The sequence below is a fragment of the Trematomus bernacchii genome, unplaced genomic scaffold, assembly GCF_902827165.1.
Source record: "Trematomus bernacchii unplaced genomic scaffold, fTreBer1.1, whole genome shotgun sequence".
Taxonomy (NCBI): domain Eukaryota; kingdom Metazoa; phylum Chordata; class Actinopteri; order Perciformes; family Nototheniidae; genus Trematomus; species Trematomus bernacchii.
Window position 1 is genome coordinate 676,217 of NW_022987394.1, and position 20,673 is coordinate 696,889.

At 40.8% G+C, this 20,673-nt stretch overlaps 1 protein-coding gene and 1 long non-coding RNA gene across 3 annotated transcripts in view; both read right to left on the bottom strand.

Moving 5' to 3' along the window:
• LOC117486481 (deoxyribonuclease-1-like 1) overlaps positions 1-20,673 on the bottom strand; it is a 103,634-nt gene that overhangs the window by 72,021 nt on the left and 10,940 nt on the right. The gene's annotated exons all lie outside the window — the stretch shown is intronic.
• On the bottom strand, positions 14,038-20,082 carry LOC117486517. Of its 2 annotated transcripts, none has more exons than XR_004556284.1 (3): positions 20,023-20,082; positions 17,585-17,697; positions 14,038-14,056 (listed from the first exon to the last, which is right to left on the bottom strand). It is a non-coding gene; the product is annotated as an uncharacterized LOC117486517 (long non-coding RNA). The 2 variants fall into 2 exon arrangements; XR_004556283.1 differs by lacking the exon at positions 14,038-14,056 and adding an exon at positions 16,305-16,339.

Consider the following 20,673-nt stretch of genomic DNA (forward strand, 5'->3'; position numbering starts at 1 on the left):
AGCTTCCATGAGTATCCTTTTGCGAACCAATTGCTGGAAAGCTTCATAAGGCTTCATCTCGCCATCACTAACGATTAGATGAAACCGTTCGAAGAAGTGCTGATTAATGAGTAATGTAATGCAATGAAGGTATTCTGCAGATGATTAAAATGAACACTGAGTGAGTGACTCATTGCTGTGGGGCGTGCACTGTAAGACCACATTGACGTGAGTAGTTATATTGCATCTAGTCTTTATATGCTTTGACGGAAAAGTGTGCACTGAGACAGATCATATAAAGCAAGAGCACGGTTTGCACCACCACCAGTTATATGCATGAAGGTATGAAGGAGAACCTGTGCATACTTCCTTCTTTTATATTTATTCATTTTTCAATATATATTATCTTATTGTATTCATTTCATTCATTTGATCTATTTTATCTATTATATCTATTCTATTCATAACCTAAGAGAGAGGAGGGGACGCTTTTAAGAGAGTCCCTTACCATTATAGAGAGGGAATCAGAGAGACGATGCGCCTCTATCAGAGAGTATCAGCAAGAACTAAACATGTCTGTAGGCTACTTGTATTTATCCAGACTGGCCCCAACCATGAAGGGGTGGCAAGATACGGTCTGATGAGACACTGAGGTGATCATGCCTAACGTTACTGTGAAAATGGATAAACGTCACTTATCTGCTGGTTGAATTTCCCGGGAGGGATTGAATGCGGCGCAGGGGGCCTACTCGCGATTGGCTTGTGCGTAATGCGACTTCCGTGTTCGCTGATCGAGGAGGCCTCGACTCCGTTCTGATGCCGGATCGGCTCGTTTCACTTATGCTGAGACGGCCGGACTGTACCCGTGTTTTTGCCGATTGAGGTCTTCTCCTCTCGCTCTTGAGAGGTTGCTGAGGCTTAGAAATGAGCTGGCTGCGCATGGACGTTATTGAGCATCAGAGCATTATGGTGACCCAGATTAACCGCATGCTGGGTTTTTGAATGGTGCTGCGAGGGCTGGATGAGACTCGATATCTGCTACGAGGATCTGGAAACGGGTATGGCGGCAGCATGACAACCTGAAATCACAGCTGACTGCAGGAGAGAGGAGAACCATTTAAAGTTTGGCTGCAGCACGGTGATTGGCTGCTGGAGAATGAGGTGATGTAATAGGTTAAAGAGACGCCCGTGATGAGCTGATTATATGCAGCTGCGGAGTGAATGTTTATATACCCAGTCTTCGTGAAAGAACTTGCGCTGAGCTTCATATAAATGGATCAGGAGGTCGTAAGCTAAAAGCGAATACACCATTTTTGACGATTTACATGTCGCAAATTGCTCCAAACTGCTCGCATATAGTTTTTCCGATATTCACGAAACGCTGTATACACATTGCTATTATGATTGCACACATATTTCAAATTGCTTTTCATTAGCCCCGCCCCCCAGAAAGTCGGCCATTTTGAAAAATGTGCGTTTTTCATGCATTTTAAGCACATTTTTGCTAATTCGTCATAGGGAAATGATTGGAAAAATTCCAATCTAGGTCAACTTAAGCGCATATCCAATGTGATGCTACATTGCGAAGGAATAGTCTATCGCTTGAACGTGGAGCTCGTAAGCTAACGGAGAATTTACAACTTTTGACCATTTATATGTCAGATACTACCTTAAGCTACTGAGACCCGCCTGTCTGCCCGGCACATCAACTCTCACACACACACACAAACAGACACACAAACACACACACACACACTCACCTACTGTTTGTCCAACAACGCCCTTTGCTGGCGGAATATTCATTACAACAGACACCTATACACTCCATAACCCTAACCCTAACCCTACTGTTTATTTGTAGATATCTCATAAAGCCTACAAATAAAGTGTGAAATGTAGGCCTGTTACATATATTATTGAGAGATATATATTATACACACTGTTCTGCTTTCTGCACTGACCTCAGCAGCTGTTCTCACTGTAAACATCGCGTCACAATGAAAGCAGTATTAAACAAATAAATAGCCTAACATCCAGGGGAGATGTGATTAGTCAGTAAACAAATGGTAAAGGCCAGAAAGTCTGATGCACATTTGATCATCTTAAATAACTTATAATCACAACGGGAACAGTTTGCAGAGCTGTGCTTCGTTGACATAAGTCCAGCCATGCGTCACTTCTCTTTTAAACATCACTGTTGGCTGAAATCGACTCCGGAGAATACATCAGTGTACCCTTGGTTATAGCTCCTCCAAAGAGACTCCTCTCTCCTCTAAATCAGTGTATCCTCGGTTACGGCTCCTCCAGACAGCCTCCTCGATAATCGATCCTCGACGAGCCTTGAGAAACATTTGTTTTCCTTCGAGACGGCGCGCCGACATCCGTTTCCGGGTCGCTGCCGGAGGAGCTGGGAGTCTGGGACGCAAAAATGAGAGAAATGACAAACCGCTCATTTCCGAGGACTAGCGCGCGTCTGCTTGACGCCGGGACGACCGGCCGCCCTCCCCGACAGGCGCACGGACGCGAGGGCCCGCTCATCACTGCGCGCACTTCTGCGACCGCAGTTTTAATTTAGTTTGTTTGTCTGAACACCTTGTTTCTCTTGTGCATTAAGAACACTTGTGTTAGGGCATGATTTAACAATAAATAGGTTATATATACAGTATAAAATACCACATACTGTCCGCCCTCCCATGCCACCCTGGCATGACCTCTTGCCCACCCTTTGCCACCCCATGTAAAATGTTCTAGAACCGCCACTGATCCCCGAAGGTAACACACTGACAAGTAGGAAGATTTCACTGGAGAAAAGTCTCCTCTACAAATAAACCAGAACTACTGATAAAAACCTATTTAAGATAAATTAAAAAGTGAGTTTCTCCATGGAAACTGTGCTGAGGGGCTAACGATAGCTTAGCTTGCCTCTCTGTTAAAGGGCCCATGTCATGCTTTTCCGGTTATTACCCGTCCCCTTGTGTGTTATGAAGGTTTTTATGCATGTAAACGGTGTGCAGAGTCAAAACCCTCAAAGTACACCCTGTAGCGAGTAAAACTCTAACACAGAAAATACCTCCCCAAAACGCCTCGTTGGAGATACGTCACTGCCCATTTGAGTCTTCCATTTAGTTCCGGGTACGGCATGATGTCATGCGGTACCCGGAACAAAATGGACCAATCCGGAAGAGCTATGGCCACACCCAGCGGCGCTGGCCGCACCCTCTGCCAGCCTAACATTTACTGTTGGAAGCTCTGGTTCAGTTCACAATCGATCCAGTCATGCCACTGCCAAGGACCTGTTTCCTGAAATGTGAGGAGAAATCTGAGCTGTTTGTCCTGCCGACGGAAGAACCACGACGAAGTCAGTGGTTGAAATGTCTGTTTAACACTGTTCCTTCAGAGGTTCGAAGAACGTTACTGTGTGCGCGGCATTTCACAGACGAAAGCTTCCAAAACATTGCCCAGTTTGAGGCCGGATATGCACAGCATTTGAAACTGAAGGACGATGCTATTCCTAGTTTGTTTGGACCGTTTGGAGCAGGGGACGATTCGGGTACACAACCTGTAAGTTTGCATTGTTATTTGTGTATTTATCAAACAAGGTATCTACCACGACTGTTTAAATGTGTAAACGTGTGTCGGACTGCTAGCGTTTCCATATATCAACTCTAATATCAGCAGATGGCCTTACATACATGTATCTCATAGCAGGAGAATGTCTGCATTCACACACAAAATACTCATAGACAGTATACTACTACGGTCAGTACATTACAGTTGGCTTTCCTCCGACGCTGATAGCATGTATAGCTAACGAGGCTAGCTATACATGCTAGCGGGAAACATTGTATTCATGCCAGTTACAATGAATGACCGAAGGTAGCAGACTACCCGTATAAGATTGCAATTATAAACACGTTATTGCTAGCCTAATATGAACCACTAGCTTTTGTTCATAGTAGTTTTATTACACTCCATTATAGTTGCCGTTCCTCCGAGCTACCGTTCATATCGTGTTTGCTACCAAGGTAAACAAGAAAGCTAGGTTAGCATATTAGCTGGCAAGCTTACTGTGTTGATTAGATAGATGGATTAGATAGATCCACACTCCTACCACAACTACTACTATTGAATCTAAAACACTAAGTTTCTCTAATATTTTGTGATTTGCATTTGATTTCGTCCAGCCAGATCCTGCCGGACAATACATGACGGGGACGGGACTACCACACTGATGCCTCGTCCTAAAAAGCCCCGGCTGCGATAGGCAAGATGCCGACAACGGGGAGGAATGGATGATATACCGTGTATATATGTATAATTTATGTTCATTTTGTACATTTCTAAAAATAAAGTTTGATGGAAATACTTAGTAGGCCTATCCTTTCTTCCCTGATTATTTGCTCCTATACATATCATTCATATATAGCAAAACCCATGATTTGATTTCTCATCAAACAGTAGTAGTTTATTACAAGGTAAAAAGAACTTACTCTTCTATAACAACAGTTGTAGGTACAGTTCGGTTAGTTAGCGTATAAAATATACAGCTGTACCGACGCCATTATAAGACTGATGTTCCGAGAGCGAGCCGAAAAAAAGCACTGTTAGACATGGGCGGAGCCTCTCTGGTGGTTGACTAATCAGAACAGAGTGGCAGAGCTGACTGCCAATCGGAGCACACTAGGCTCACAGGGAGGGGGGGGCAAGAGCTCCAACGAGTCGTTTAGTGGAGAGAGTGAATACTGCTGAATACACATGCTTGACAGAGATGCTGTATGCGAAACCAATGTGAGTTTGGAAAATTGCCACAGTATAAATCTATTTTAGTATACCTCAACAATGGAATTATGATCAGTGGAAATGGCCATGACATGGGCCCTTTAACTTCAGATCCAGACGACAAAGGACTCAAATCCTTCAACGGGTTAAAATATAGAGTTAAAAAAGCAGCAAGATTTAAAAGTTTATAATAAAAACGTGGCTCTAAACTCTAAAAATAATCCATTTATAACAGCTCCTGTACTCATGCTCAAAGGCACCGTCACAGGAGACCAGAGTAGTTAAGAAATCAATCCTTAAAGAATAAACGAAACAGGACAATTGTTTTAAATATTATATAGTTTTTAATTACATCAAATATGAAAAACACATCCAGGGTTTTCTGATCTCACAACTGGAAGAAAACACTCACAACTGTTGATGCTTAATTCACGGTTGTGTTGGCAGCGAGTCATTCAGGGTGCCAAACATAAGGCATGTTCTGATTACACAGACAGCTTTGTATTTATTGAGCCTCTTGTATTGAGTGGTAAACAATGTGCACTCATCAATAAATCATTTATTTATTACTTATTAAATGTACTGGATGAAGTGTAGGACGTATTTCTTTCTCTGATTTTTCTCACTGAAACTGAGGATGATCATTGAAGCTAGTTTTGAAACAAATGCATTAAATAAAACTGGAGATGATGTTTTATAGTTGCAGGTGGAGGCTTGCTGCTGTTCTCCGCTGGAGGAGGAGGAATGTTTTCAGGGGGGGAAAAGCATCATGGGATGGATTTCAATCTGGACCAGCATTAATGTACATGTTGAAACACTCCTAACCGTTATTATAAGGTGTGCATTTGCAGAGATTCTGCAACCATTTAATACACGTTTCCTCCGCCTCTGATCAACTTTATCCCAGACAAATGTAATCATCAAACAAAAACATTACAAAAGAATCTCAATCAGTGTGGACAAGGTTCTGTTGAAATGTCCAGCGGTGTTAATTACTAACGCTAAAATCATCTCTGAAGATCGGGTCGTCCTTGTAGAGCCAGGGGTCATGTTATAAAATGTGTGTGTGTGTGTGTGTGCGTGTGTGTGTGTGTGTGTGTGTGTGTATGTGTGTGTGTGTGTGTGTGTGTGTGGTGTGTGTGTGTGTGTGTGTCTATATTTTTGTCATGTTTTTGGTTTGTGCAGCATTTTGTGTGATGAAAAGTGCTGTATAAATAAAGTTGTATCTAATTTGATTAGCTGAAATGTAAATAGTAAATGTACTTAATGAAATGTGTCTATATGAATGTGTTTGTATATGTTAGCAAATGCAAAAGTGGATTTGTCAGATTTAAATATCATATGATTGTTTTGTTTGTAGGTATCTTCACTGATGAGATGTTTTTGTCTCCAGGAAAGAGAAGCCGATTATCTACGGATCCTAAGAAAATCCTAAATCCTACATTTTAGGATTTTTAACTAAATTGACAGTAAAAGAAGTGTGCAGTTGTTTGTGCATGTATTTTGACACTTCAGGAAACACATATTCTGGTATAAAAAATTGAAAAATAATAATCTTATATTTATTTTAATTTCAAGTTGTTTTTATTTATTTCTAAAGCCATACATGGGATGGCACTGCTGTACAATTATTGTATTCCTCAGATTTCTTCTTTAAAAAAAAAACTGTTTTACAATCAACGTGGCATCTCCTAAGTTGGTGCGTCTTTACTTTAAATCCAATGTTTTCCTCCATTGAGACGTAAGAGAAAACACTTAATATTGAACTGTCTGTTCCTCTTGGCAGTTTTAATGCTGTACTACTTTATAAATGTTTATTTATTGTTAGTGTAAGGTTTTCTTCTGTTGCCTTTCAAAATGTGTCCTCATGAAATGATTTTTGCCTTTCTATTGTTGTTTGTACATCACTTTCCTCAAGCTTTATAAATCAACTTGACTTGACACGGAGAAATAAACATGGTACGTTCCAGTTGCTTTCACCTGGATATAGGAAGTATAAATTATATATATATATATATATATATAACTGTGTATATTGTACCTTGTGTCTCCTCCTCCTGAAACAGCCAGGATGTTTCCGGTGATGGACCAGCTGACGTGCCAAACAACATCGTTGAACTTGTGGAGGAGTTTAGCCGTCCAGGTGTTTCCAGCCAGGTCGTCACACGTCCAGATGAACACGCGTCCGTCCTGAAGAAGGGCAGAGGAAACAAATATCAAAAAGTCTTCCCCACTGACCTCTGTGCTATGTGAAGCAGAGTTATTATTAGTCAGCTGCTAATTAAACGTTTCTCTTCTTCTCTGACCACGTTGGAAGAAGTACCACCCGATCCCTCAACTGAAGCAAAATTAAAAATAATTTGTCTAAAATTGTTAAATACTGAAATAAAAATGTACCTTATGTATCAAAAGCTTCATTATGCAGAATGGCTCCTTCTTCACTGTTATATTTTTATATTATTCAGTTTTTTATCAGAAACGAATGCTTGTATAAACATTTAAATGATGTAGTTCGTCAATGTTAAACATATTTTGGATTTCTTGCCTACTACTGGGTAGATAAGTAGTTTAGAACTGCAATATATCAAACTGTATGAGCATATTATTATCTTTTTATGTATATAACTTGGTGTCATAAAACAGTATAAGAGTAAAAGGTACATTATTTCCCTGTGTGATGCAGTGAAGTAAAGTATTACTAATGGAAATACTAAAGAAAGGTATAAGTTAAGTACAGGTGTTGTCGACAAAATACTTATTTACAGTACTCTGTTGTGTACTTTGTTACTTTTGAAGCATTTTAAATGTATTACCTTAATCTATAAAAGCAGAAGCCTAATCAGAGATGTTCTCATTTTCAGCTCCAATCATGACACAGGTTTTGAAAAACTACTGAAAGTTTATCTCTGGCACCACCTAGTGGTACTTTCTGGACTAACTTCACACATTTTTAATATATTAAATAATAATTAAAAAACTCAAAAAAACTGCATGACTTTACAATTACTAATACAATTATTCATGGAGTTTATAAATGACACAGAAAGCACAACATATAATTTCAATTATTTTTTATTGCAGATAACAAAAAGCATTGTTAGTAAAAAAGCAGTGATATACTGTAATGCCATGCGTCTGTGAATATAGTTTAAATGGATAGTTTGGTTATATGAAGAGATATGAGGAACTTATCCTAGTCAGTTTGGCTCAGAAACATATTGCTGTAGACGTGACAGTCTGCAAAATGTATTTAATCCAATTAAAAATATATATTCGATATTTAGAATTCTTTAAGTGCTTTACCTTGAGGATAGTTGTCAGATGACTTGTCAGATACTTTATTTGTTTGCTTTTGCTGAATCCAACTAACCGAAGTCACACAACAGAAAAACAAACTGACCACACAACTTGTTTTTCCCACCAAGTAGCTAAAATACTTTGATTAAAAATCCCAAAATGAAGTCTTCACCTTCTACCTCACCTTCTACAAAAACATCAAGAAGCAATGCAAGCTCTATTCTGTTCATACACTTAACCCTTGTGTTGTGTTCGAAAGCTGTTACCGTTCATGGTGTTCGCGGGTCAATCATCCAATATTGTTTTAATTACATCATAACTAACTTTTTATGCATTCATAACCGAACAATTGTATTTATGAACACAACATAATGGTTAAACAGCGCTTATCACTAAAAGCTAATAACTAAATTACTTTAAGATAATAACATATTGAAGATTGGTTCCTCTTCTTCTTTCCCCTTTGTTGCTGCCGGCCCGGCCTTTTTCTTCTGGGCTCCTGTAAGTCATCAGTTCAAAAGAAATGTAATTATATTGTTAATGTGGGATTCATGATGCAGCAAGAGCCATAAAAAAACACAACTAAATACACTCCAATGTCTAATATGTGTCACTGATGTTGATGAAACAAGAGACATCTTTACCCTGAGGTCTTCCTCCAGTCGAGGGTTTCACTGGATTCATTTTCACTGAGCCATCTGCTCCAGCTCCTGCTCCACCTCCTCCTCCACCTCCTGCTGCACCTCCTGCTCCACCTCCTGCTTCACCATCAGCTCCACCTCCACAGGGTAGTGATCACTGACACTCTGAGTCTGGGACAGAAAACAAACATTTAATAGTGTCAATAATTCACCTCATGCTTTGCCTGCTCTGGGGGGTTTCCACATTGCCTTATTTTGTTTGTTCTTTCCGGTTAGAGCATGGATTACTTGGAATAGGGTTGCCAGCTTCATCAACATTTGTTTAACAAAGAAACAGTGTTTTGAATGACTGTTATTAAGTTGTAACACTTTTTCTGTAAGAAACTAACCATTTAGATAACCATTCACCCAGTCTCCACGGCATTTCGTGTTATAGTCACGACATTTAATCTATGGATTCGTGTTCACCAACACGATTTTCCCTTTTTTCGTGTCACACAGAACGATTTTAAAAGCAATTGTATTTCTATTGTAGTGTGTTTTCGTGCCTGCGTCTTTTGTCCGGTCGGGTCTTGGAAGACCGGAAGCTGTGTGGTTCATAAAAACATCTTCTTACTGAATATCAGCCACAATTATTGTTTTATTTTAAATCGTATAATGTCTGACTTTTTTTGTCGTCTGTGAGGAAAATAAATGGCTCAGAGCCTCAGAATACTGAAATCTGTATTTTTTAAATATTTTTTTCCTTCTAATTTGTTATTCTTTCTAAATAACACACTGTTTTTACTCAACAATAACACACAATTATCCTTGTTTTTATTTATTTGTTTAATTCCATAATCTCGGGCTTTTTTTGGCGTCCGTCAGGAACTGAATTTCAGAATAAAAATAACCGGAAACAGACGTGGCCTATATGGGACATTTCGAGCATCATTGCGATACATACCAACTGAACTGATTACCCAAGATCCTCAGCTATGGTTTAAGCTCGGTGATTGGATGTTTTAGAGCCGCAATGCAACGTTGGGATATGGTGTTAATGCGATATGAAATCCGAAAAAAACTTTCGGAGTTTAGGATGGCCGAAGACACTACACTACCCATAATCCCAAGCTATCGTTTGGGACTACAGTCCCCGTGATTAATCTTCAAGCTCTGGGATTGGATGTTGGAGTGGCAGTGCGCCAAGGTTACGCCGAGCGTCAAACAGCTTTTTGAATCGAACGAAACCACGGCAGACTTTCCAAAACTGGACATCGAACCCCCCCCAGAACTACACATGCTGGCTATTGTGTTTCGCAACATGTTCTATGGCACGTCTCTACTGGGAATTGTAGTTTTAAAAAGACGTTTTCGTATTTCCCATAATAAGAAGTTGCCAGTATTAAACTGGTGTACATCCCTGGAGGTTTAGGGGATATAGGAACACACTCAAATTTAAAACATATAATTAATAAATGGGTGAAAATTGCTAGCCAGTGATGCATGACGTCCACTGTAGTGGACAGGTGGTTAATCATGATTTCCTGCAAACATAAAATCTATACTTTGATAATTTATGAATTATATGATTCCTTAGTTGTTACTTGGATGTCACCAAACATTTTTTATACCTGCAAGGGAGCGCTTTCCATGAAAGGATTGGTAAAGATATAGATGGGTGACTTGGGTCCATGTGGCTTTCTGTCGTCCATCTTGGTTTAGAGACATGTATCATGCACTTACAACTGACTTTCCACTGAGTAGCAGTGTATGGATGATGCAATAGGGTCCTATGTAGTGGCTGATGGTGGCAACTATGCAAAAAAAAACAATGCATATACAGAAAACACCTTTGAATAGCTGTCCACTGTAGTGACCTCTATGCATGAAAGGGTTCAAATGAACTCTTATTTTGAAAATACAGCTTCCTGTGTTCGAATGAGCTGCTCCGACCCTCGGTCCTGACGGACTCCAAAAAGTCTGACATTATACAATCAAACAAATAAATAAACACAAGGATAATTGTGTCTTATTGTTGAGTAAATAACAGTGTGTAGTTTAGAAAAGAATACAAAATTAGAAGGAAAAAGCGATGAAACAATACAGATTTCAGTTTTCTGAGCCCCTACTCTCCCCATAACTGATGGCAACAAAAGTCCTACATTATTCAATTAAAATAAAGAAGTAAAAACAATAAGTTTGGCTTGATATTGAGTTAGAAAAAGGTTGATAAACGCTGTGAGAATGGATCTGCGGAGAGCATTTCGCCGCGATCCCAACTCGTCTATTACCAACGTTCAGGGAGATCTATGCAAGTCAATGGGACTCCCGATAGTTGAAACTCAACGCTAAAGGGCCCCCCTTGCGTTGGAAAGGGACAACAGGGACCCTGACATAACGTCAACATAGGCCGAGTTGGGAGTGAGAATGTGTTGGGGTTGGGCTGTGTCACTTCAGCAGTTTTCAGTGTTACAGTAGGGGGAAACCGCGGGGGGGGTGGGGGGGGGGGGGGGGGGGGGGGGGGGGGGGGGGGGGGGGGGGGGGGGGGGGGGGGGGGGGTGGGGGGTAAACATCTCATCGTACAACGATAACCCAACCCTAAACATGTCGACAATAACACGGCACTCTCGAACAGCTGGACCATGTTTTATTCCCCTTTCAACATGGATATAAAGCTCTCCCTCCCAATCGCCCTCCCCTTCGGCAAATCAGACCACATCTCTCTGCTGCTGCTGGGCCGGCTTACAAGCAGAAACTTAAACGCATAGACCGGAACAAGGACTATACAGCGATGGAGTGAGGAGTCGGACTCTGCAGCACTTCACTGCTTCGAATCTACGGAGTGGAGTGTGTTTGAGGACAATAACATCAACACACACCACTGACACGGTCCATCTGCTACATTGGGAAATGCATCGATGACGTGGTACCGAAGGTTTCTGTACGGACATTCCCAAATCAAAGCCCTGGATAAACGGCGAGGTTCGTACCAGCTGTAAGCGCGCACAGAGCTGGAGATTTGGAGGAGTACAGGAATCTAGGTATGATCTACGGAGAGCAATCAGCAGCAAAGAGACAGTACAAAGAGAAGGTTGAGTCTGACTTCAAAGGCTGTAACACACCGGAACATGTGGGCGGGACTAAGAACAATGACAGACTACAAAGGAGCAGCGGGGGGGTGCTGCGGGAGTGTCTGCGTGCGCATCTCTCCCAGATGAGCTGAATAGCTTTTTTGCACGCTTTGAGAGCAGCCGGGCTGTGGAGGCACAGAGGGACCAGGAGCCAGAGCCCTGCCCTTTTGTTTTAAACAGGGCAGATGTGTGCAAATCCTTTAAAAGGGTTAACCCACACAAGGCTCCTGGACCTGATGGCAATCCCTGGCCGTGTTCTCAGGGTGTGTGCAGTTCAGCTGGCAGAGGTGTTCACAGACATCTTCAACAGGTCCCTGCTGCAGTCTGTTGTCCCCACATGCTTCAAACACTCCACTATCGTTCCTGTCCCCAAAAAAACAATAATCACCAGCCTCAATGACTACCGCCCAGTAGCACTCACCTCCACCGTAATGAAGTGCTTTGAGCGGTAGTCAAAACCTTCATCACCCTCCTCCGTCCCTGACTCTCTGGACCCCCTGCAGTTTGCCTACAGAGCAAACAGGTCCACAGACGACGCCATAGCCCTCACCATCCACACTGCCCTCTCACACCTGGACCCGAAGAACAGGAACACATATGTGAGAATGCTGTTCATTGATTACAGTTCAGCATTCAATACCATTGTGCCCTCCAAGCTGGTCATCAAGCTCAGAGACCTCGGGCTCAACAGCGCCCTCTGTGACTGGATCCTGAACTTCCTGACGGGCAGACCCCCGGCAGTGCGGGTGGGAAATATCACATCCTCCACCCTGATCCTCAACACCGGTGCCCCTCAAGGCTGTGTGCTCAGCCCTCTCCTCTACTCCCTGTTCACACACGACTGCGTGGCCACACACAGCTCCAACACCATCGTGAAGTTTGCTGACGACACGACCGTCATCGGCCAGATCACAGACGGCGACGAGACGGCGTACAGAGAGGAGGTCGAAAACCTGACATCTTGGTGCCAGGATAACAACCTCCATCTCAACGTCAGCAAAACATAGGAGCTGATCGTGGATTACAGGAAGCAGCTGGGAGAGGGACACGCCCCCATCACCATCAATGGGACTACGGTGGAGAGAGTCAGCAGCTTCAGGTTCCTCGGTGTCCACATCACTGAGGACCTGACATGGTCTCTTCACACCACCACCATCACCAAGAAAGCTCGACAGCGGCTCTTCTTCCTCCGCAGGCTGAGGAGGTTCAAAATGGATTCCAGGATACTCTGCAACTTCTACAGGTGCACCATAGAGAGCATCCTGACCTTCTACAGGTGCTCCATAGAGAGGATCCTGACTGGCTGCATCACGGCCTGGTACGGCAGCTGCACCGCCCTTACTCGTAAGGCTTTACAGAGGTGAAAACGGCAGAGAACATCACCAGGACGGAGCTGCCATCCATGGAGGACCTTTACTTCCAGCGGCTCAGGAAGAAATCCCTCAGGATTATCAAAGACCCCCATCACCCCAGCAACAAACTGCTCAGTCTGCTGCCGTCTAGCAGACGTTACCGCAGCATCCCGACAAAAACAACCAGATTCAGAGACAGCTTCGTCCCGCAGGCAGTGACACTGTTAAACAACTTAACTGCTGAAACAATTTCATAACATTAATCTGCTACTTAGTAATTATTTATCTATTATCTAATATATCATTCCAATAACTTGTATATAGACTCGTATTGCACTATTCCACTTTTTCTTTCGCTCACTTTTTTTTTTAAAACCATTTTTCTTTTTGTATTACCTTTATATAGTATATTTTAATATTGGTTAATATTGTCTGCTTATCTGTATTGTTGTGTTGCATTGTTGGAGAAGCCTGTGACCTAAGATTTTCAACGACATAATTACTCTGTAGCTATGTTAGTTTGACAATAAAGAACCTTGAACCTTGAACTTTGAACATTGAGTCTCACTTGTTCGTCTGTCAAGTTCAACTCTTCCTTGAAGTTGTAGGCTTTGGCTGAGTTGAGGGACGATGGCCTTCCGAATCTCCTCTCCGTCAACCACGATCCTGTTGTTTGGAAATGCAGCAGAATTCATTTTTTAAACAAACACAAAAAATGCTTGGATTAAACTATAACAATGAATTGTGTATTACCTGTCGTAGGTGTGGTTGTTACTAGTCGTGGTGTTCACATCATCGTCTATCAGCCAAAGATAATGATCGGGGGGGGATACTGAGCGTGTTCTTCTGCTCCATGGAGAGATCGGCATTAAAGTCCTCCCAAAATCATAATGTTCTGCAGAAGAAACACAACCAAATTAAGAATGGAAAATCACATTATGTTAATTAGTTAAAACTCAAACGGACTATAAACTTTAACCTGTTAAGCCCTGAGCCTGTTTTTCAGGTCTCAGGCTCGAAAATGACATTCCCAGAACAAATGACCATATCTTCCCTTCTAAAAGGGTTAAATTAATAATCTTTTTTCTCAAAGTAATAATAAACCTGTGAGTTGGATGTAGAAAAGTCAGAATCAATATAGATGTTTTTTATTTTAAAGAAAATTCAGATTTTTATTTTTGTAAAAAACTGTAAATTATAGTGTCCGTCCAACAATTATTTTGTACTTATAGTGAAAACTACCCTTGGATGATGGGTTAGTAGACTAAAAGCTTTAGGAATCCAAAGTACAACATATAATAAGTACCCTGTATCAAGATTGATGCAAAACAAGTGACATTTGACCTTTTTAGAGAGGTTTAGCCAAAAACACTCCACCTCTGAGGTGATTTGGGTGGAAATGTTTTTTTTTCCATATCTCTGGAACCCATTGGTCGATTTTGATGGTTGACACCCTCTTTCTGACCGTTAGAGCCAATAGAATCAAAGGCGGAGTCCCCCACACACACTCAATGTGAAACAAAAAGGTGGGGGCTTTGCGCATGTAATTTTGCATTAGAGTGAAGCTACACTCTAGCTCTGACATCTAGAAACGGAAAAGCATGGATTATCCGTCTCATTGCTCATGGATTATCAGAATCATTTCAAAGGGACACAGACACATTGGATTAACCTATGGATTAACTTCAGCAGCGTTTTTATCGTTTTAATGCCATTGAAGACCACTTTGGAGAGACTACAGAGCCAAGGTAACCTTGTTAGCATTTTTAGCTACCTAGCGTCAAATGTGTTGATGTCTGTTTTTGCTTATAACGTCGCAATTTCGTATAATTCAGTTATAATGAGGGTACCCCTCGATTCTGTGTCACCTCACGATGTGAAATGATGTCATGGATGTGGAGAAAAGATAAATAATAAGGTTTTGTGAGTGATTTTCTGTGCAGTAATCTGTTAGCATTTTTCGCTCGTTGCTAATTCAGAGGCTCAGTGTTAGCATTGTGGGTTTTCTTTTGAAAAAAAAAAAAAAAAAGATCAGTTAGATGAGTTTCTTCCCGTTACATGGATATAAAACATTCATAGTTTATTAATTGAACATGCCCTCAGACACTGTTTCCTGCAAGATGTTGCGGCAGTGCCCCGGTACCGGGGTCTCTCTGGCTTAACAGGTTAAAGGTGGGGTAGGTAAGTTTGAGAAACCGGCTCGAGATCGCTAGAATTTGAAAATACACAACCGGAGAAAATCTGCCACTTCCTTATAGAGCCCCTCCTCCAACACACATGAACGCGCACATGACCAATGAGGGCACGAGATAAGTTTGTGCACAGATGGAAAGCTGACAGGCAGGTAGGCCATCCAATTATTTTAGCCGGGCCAGCTAAAATGATTGGTCGTGCTTTTTACAGTACTACGGCTTCCACAGATGAATTTATTTTATGGATTTTTTGTCAAAGCACTTAAGATATTCATTGCTATCGGGATGTTAAGAGCATTCCATGGACTATAACAAAAAGTGTATCTCGAGCATGGGCGTAGGAAGCATCCTGAATGTGGGGGGGACATTTGTAACGGGGGGTGTGGGGGCGAAAAAAAAATATAGATTTCCTGTATTCTGGTGCATTTTAACAGGTGGTTTGATACTTTTATGTGGCTATACTAGCATGAGGAAAATGATGGGTACATTTTGTAATTTCATCCAGTAGTAAAGAAAGGAAACATATTTGATTATTAATTCAGAGCTGTCTTTGAATTAATAAAAAGCAGTTTAAATGCCCATTTTTGTACATTTATATACAACAATAAATATTTGTGAGTGCATTGAGAGATATTGTTGTGGAGCGTCATTTATATATAAATCGCAAAATACATTTGTGAATCCTTCTGTGAGCATTTATTAATATTGAGAATGATCTGACTCCATACAGATGTTAAGTTCACCTAGGAATGGTATCATTGACTTAAATGTTCAAATAAATGTTGCTCTTCTGTCTATATTGGTCATATGATGCCCCTTGACTGAAATGTTTCCTGTTCAAGATCCCCACTGATTTCCTTAAAATCCTGGGATGAGAGTCCACATCACAATTTACTCTCAACTGTCATTTCCCTTTCATCACTCACCTCAGCAATGGACCTCTCTCCACTGTCCCTGTATTCTGCCTCTGACTCACTCTCAAGTGCCTAGATGTCAAGAGAGGTGGTGAAGTGATCATTATTTATTGAGCAGTATACTCTTTCACATTGAATCATAACAAGTCATACTGAATGTAAATACAACTGACTCTAAAGTAAGTCCCAGTCTGTGACATTGGACATTTTGAAGACTCAAAGTCCCAAGCAGTAGGTAGAATATTAGCTAGTCTATGTCATGTGCATAGCAAATAAATAGTTAACTGAATACTGGGATGGAAATAGCCTATAAGCACTCAGTAAAACATAAACACACACAAAAAGCTTCTGAATGATAAGTATAATTAAAACATAATGCACATTACCATTTTGAGAGAGAGTACCTAAGTTAAAGAACTCAGAAAAGAATCTCTTAACGAACTGAGGCTCCAGTAAAACACACTGACTGCGTCTCTACATGGACATCAGTAAGCCGTTTATGAGTATTATCCCGGTTATGATCATTTTGGGGATATGGTGTTTACATGAGCACAGAGAGATCGGGTTATTCATGTTCCCTGTTTACATGATAAATACTAGTAACCTGGCATTTCGATGCCTTTTCTCATCTAAACTATTCAGTATTTGTATCTCTCTATCATGACATAAAGACGAAACTCCTCTCCAGAAGTGAGACGCCGCCATCACTGTTAACTGATTAACTGCTACCAGCTGATGACTTACTTTCCTCTTCGTTGAAAAAAATGTTCTTATGTCCATGTTTTCTGGGGGAGAAAACATATCAAACCAAGAGATCGTCAGCTTTGATTTTCGCTGTATTAACCATTTCCTGAACATTTGGTGTGTGTGCCTTACCTCCGCTACCGGCAATCGCTTCATACAACAGATCTGAGCTGTCCAACTATGATAACACTCCTTGAACATGCGCGCGCTATGTGAGAATCTGCCTTGGTACAAAGTAGCAGTGAAAACATGGTACGGAGTTTCATTGATTTGGGCATTCTCTCAATAAGCAAGTGGAATGGATTTCATTTGATAGTGAAGCACTGACACAGCGCTCTACAAAGTGCGGCGAGTGGATAGACCGATTCACGGACTTTCCGCATAGTAAAAGTGGGGGGGGTCTAAACTAATCATTTGAAAAAGTGGGGGGGACTTGTCCCACCCTAATATAATGGCTGCGACGCCCATGATCTCGAGCCGGTTTCTCAAACTTACCTACCCCACCTTTAAATGTAAATATTTTTCACATATTATTTTTCTCTCAAACCCATCAATAATATTTTAAACACTTACATCCTTGTTCCACATTTCCCTCACATCTTTAACCTCATCATGAAGAGCATTCAGCTCCGCCTCTGCGTTACTTGGTTCGATGTGGACCGGGATCAACACCAGATTCTGCACAACTGGAGGCAAACAAACAAACAAACACACACACACACAAACACACACACACACACACACACACACACACACACACACACACACGCCGTTATCGAAACCTAAGTCTAATTTAAAAAAAAGTATTTATCTTTAAACATTCCATTTATATCTTTCCTAAAGTTAGGACCTCACAATATAAAAGGTCCTCACAACTTAGGTTGCCTTCACACCAAATAGTCCGCTTCTCTGATAAAGTCAAAGTCAACTTTATTGTCAATCTTCCAGTTTGTGTGTACAGACAGAGAGATCGAAATACCGTTTATCAATACACAATCAATGACACATGTACATGTGCACACATTAAGACCTAAATAAAAACACAACAATCAATATATACAAAATAACAGTCACTTCAATATTTTGAGAATGTGCGTTAGTGTAAGACTGGTGCTCACCAGACGACAGTTTGTTGCATTATTTCATTTTTCAGAAGGTTTGCGTTGCGTTCACACGGACAAAACTCAAACGGACAATAAACTTTAACCTGTTAAGCCCTGAACCTGTTTTTCAGGTCTCAGGCTCGAAAATGACATTCCCAGAACAAATGACCATATCTTCCCTTCTAAAAGGGTTACATTAATAATCTTTTTTCTCAAAGTAATGATAAACCTGTGAGTTGGATGTAGAAAAGTCAGAATTAATATAGATGTTTTTTATTTTAAAGAAAATTCAGATTTTACATAGTAAAAAACTGTAAATTATAGTGTCCGTCCGAAAATTCTTTTTTACTTATAGTGAAAACCACCCTTGGATGATGGGTTAGTAGACTAAAAGCTTTAGGAATCCAAAGTACAACATATAATAAGTACCCTGTATCAAGATTGATGCAAAAAAAAAGTGACATTTGACCTTTTTAGAGAGATTTAGCAAAAAGAAACCACTTCTGGGGTCATTTGGGTGGATTTTCCATATCTCTGGCCCCCCTTGCTCGATTTTGATGGTTGACACCTCTTTCTGACCGTTAGAGCCAATAGAATCGAAGGAGGAGTCCCTCACACACACACGTTGTGAAGAGAAAAGGTGGGGGCTTCGTGCATGTCATTTTCAATCAGAGTGAACCGATCTCTAACTTTGACATCTGGAAACGGAAAAGCAGTTTTAATGCTTATGGATTATCAGAAATCATTTCAAAGGGACACAGACACATTAGATTAACCTATGGATTAACTTCAGCAGCGTTTTTATCGTTTTAATGCCATTGAAGACCACTTTGGAGAGACTACAGAGCCAAGGTAAAAATGTTAGCATTTTTAGCTACCTAGCGTCACCTGTTTTGATGTCTGTTTTTGCTTATAACGTCACAAATACGTATAATTCAGTGGTAATGTCGGTGTCAATAGATTCTGTGTCACCTCACGATGTGAATCGATGTGTTGGATGTGGTGAAAAGATAAATAATAAGGTTTCGTGAGTGATTTTCGGTGCAGTAAGGTGTTAGCATTTTTCGCTCGTTGCTAATTCAGAGGCTCAGTGTTAGCATTGTGGGATTTCTTTTGAAAAAAAAAAAAAAGATCAGTTAGATGAGTTTCTTCCCGTTACATGGATATAAAACATTCATAGTTTTATTAAATGAACATGCCCTCAGACACTGTTTCCTGCAAGATGTTGCGGCAGTGCCCCGGTACCGGGGTCTCTCGGGCTTAACAGGTTAACACTTCATTCTGCTTTACTCTTTCACTAAGGATTTTGAAGACATCCGCGTTCTTGTGACTCGTAAATACTACGCTTCCTATGTTTTGATGCAGACTGCGTTCACACCAGAGATGAACCGCTCCAGAGGTCACTAGCAAGCGGTCTGAGACCACCTCTTTTAGGTTGTTTAGTTCACAGGTCTCAGACTGTGTTCATACCGACCCAAACAAACCGCACCAAGGGGGTAGACGCACCAGGGTTCGATTCCACCAGACTAAATAAAGCTGCTGTTAATGCGACCTAAAACTACAAGTGGTCCTCACAATGATAGCCGTGCAAGACATATGCAAACACACATAAACACACCTTTGAGGACCTACATAAAAAAAACACTCTTGCCTAATCTTTAACCCCTATTTTAACTAAAGAAGTGCTTTAACATTCAAACAGTCCATTGAAGGTCTGTACCAAAATAGAGAACAGGCCAAAATGTCCTCATAATCCATAAAGGACACAAAACCCTAATTGCTCCACACACACAAACACACACACACACACACACACACACACACACACACACACACACACACACACACACACACACACACACACACACACACACACACACACACACACACACACACACACACACATACCTGTGTTTCGACAATTGAGAAGGACAATGAAAGGCTGTATGGTGATCACAGCATTTACTACTCCCTTCTGGTAGGATTTTATTATCTCCACTTCTTTCTTTCTGAAACACAAAGCCACAAACATATACTGTATTATAAAGCTCATAAACACACATGCTATGTTTTGTTTGTTTATTAATGTATTTTTGTTAGATAGTGAGATATCTCATAAATCACTTGAAGTTTTTCAGTAAAGCCTTGTTGGAAATGTTTGTAGAGTTTGGCCCAACGGCACAATGTGTTGATTTGTAAAGCCTATGATGTTCTGGGTCTTAGCTACCAAACCATAGACATAAAATAAATTGTAGGAATTAAAAGATTGAAGTCAAGCGTCTCAAAGAAGAGTAATGTAATGTGTCACAGATTACTGGTTCAAAAATAAACATTACTGTTTTTTTTGTCTTTAATATTCCACACAGTTTTTCAATAATAATTATCCAATTGAATGTGGGTGTTACCAATTTAAGACATATTTTAATTCTTGTGAGACATAACGTATAGCTCAATTGGTAGATTGATGTGTACTGAGGCTTGGTCTGAATCCAGTTCAAAGACCATTTGCCGTGTGTCATCACTCTCCATTTCAGGTCTGTCTCTACAATGAAGGCACTG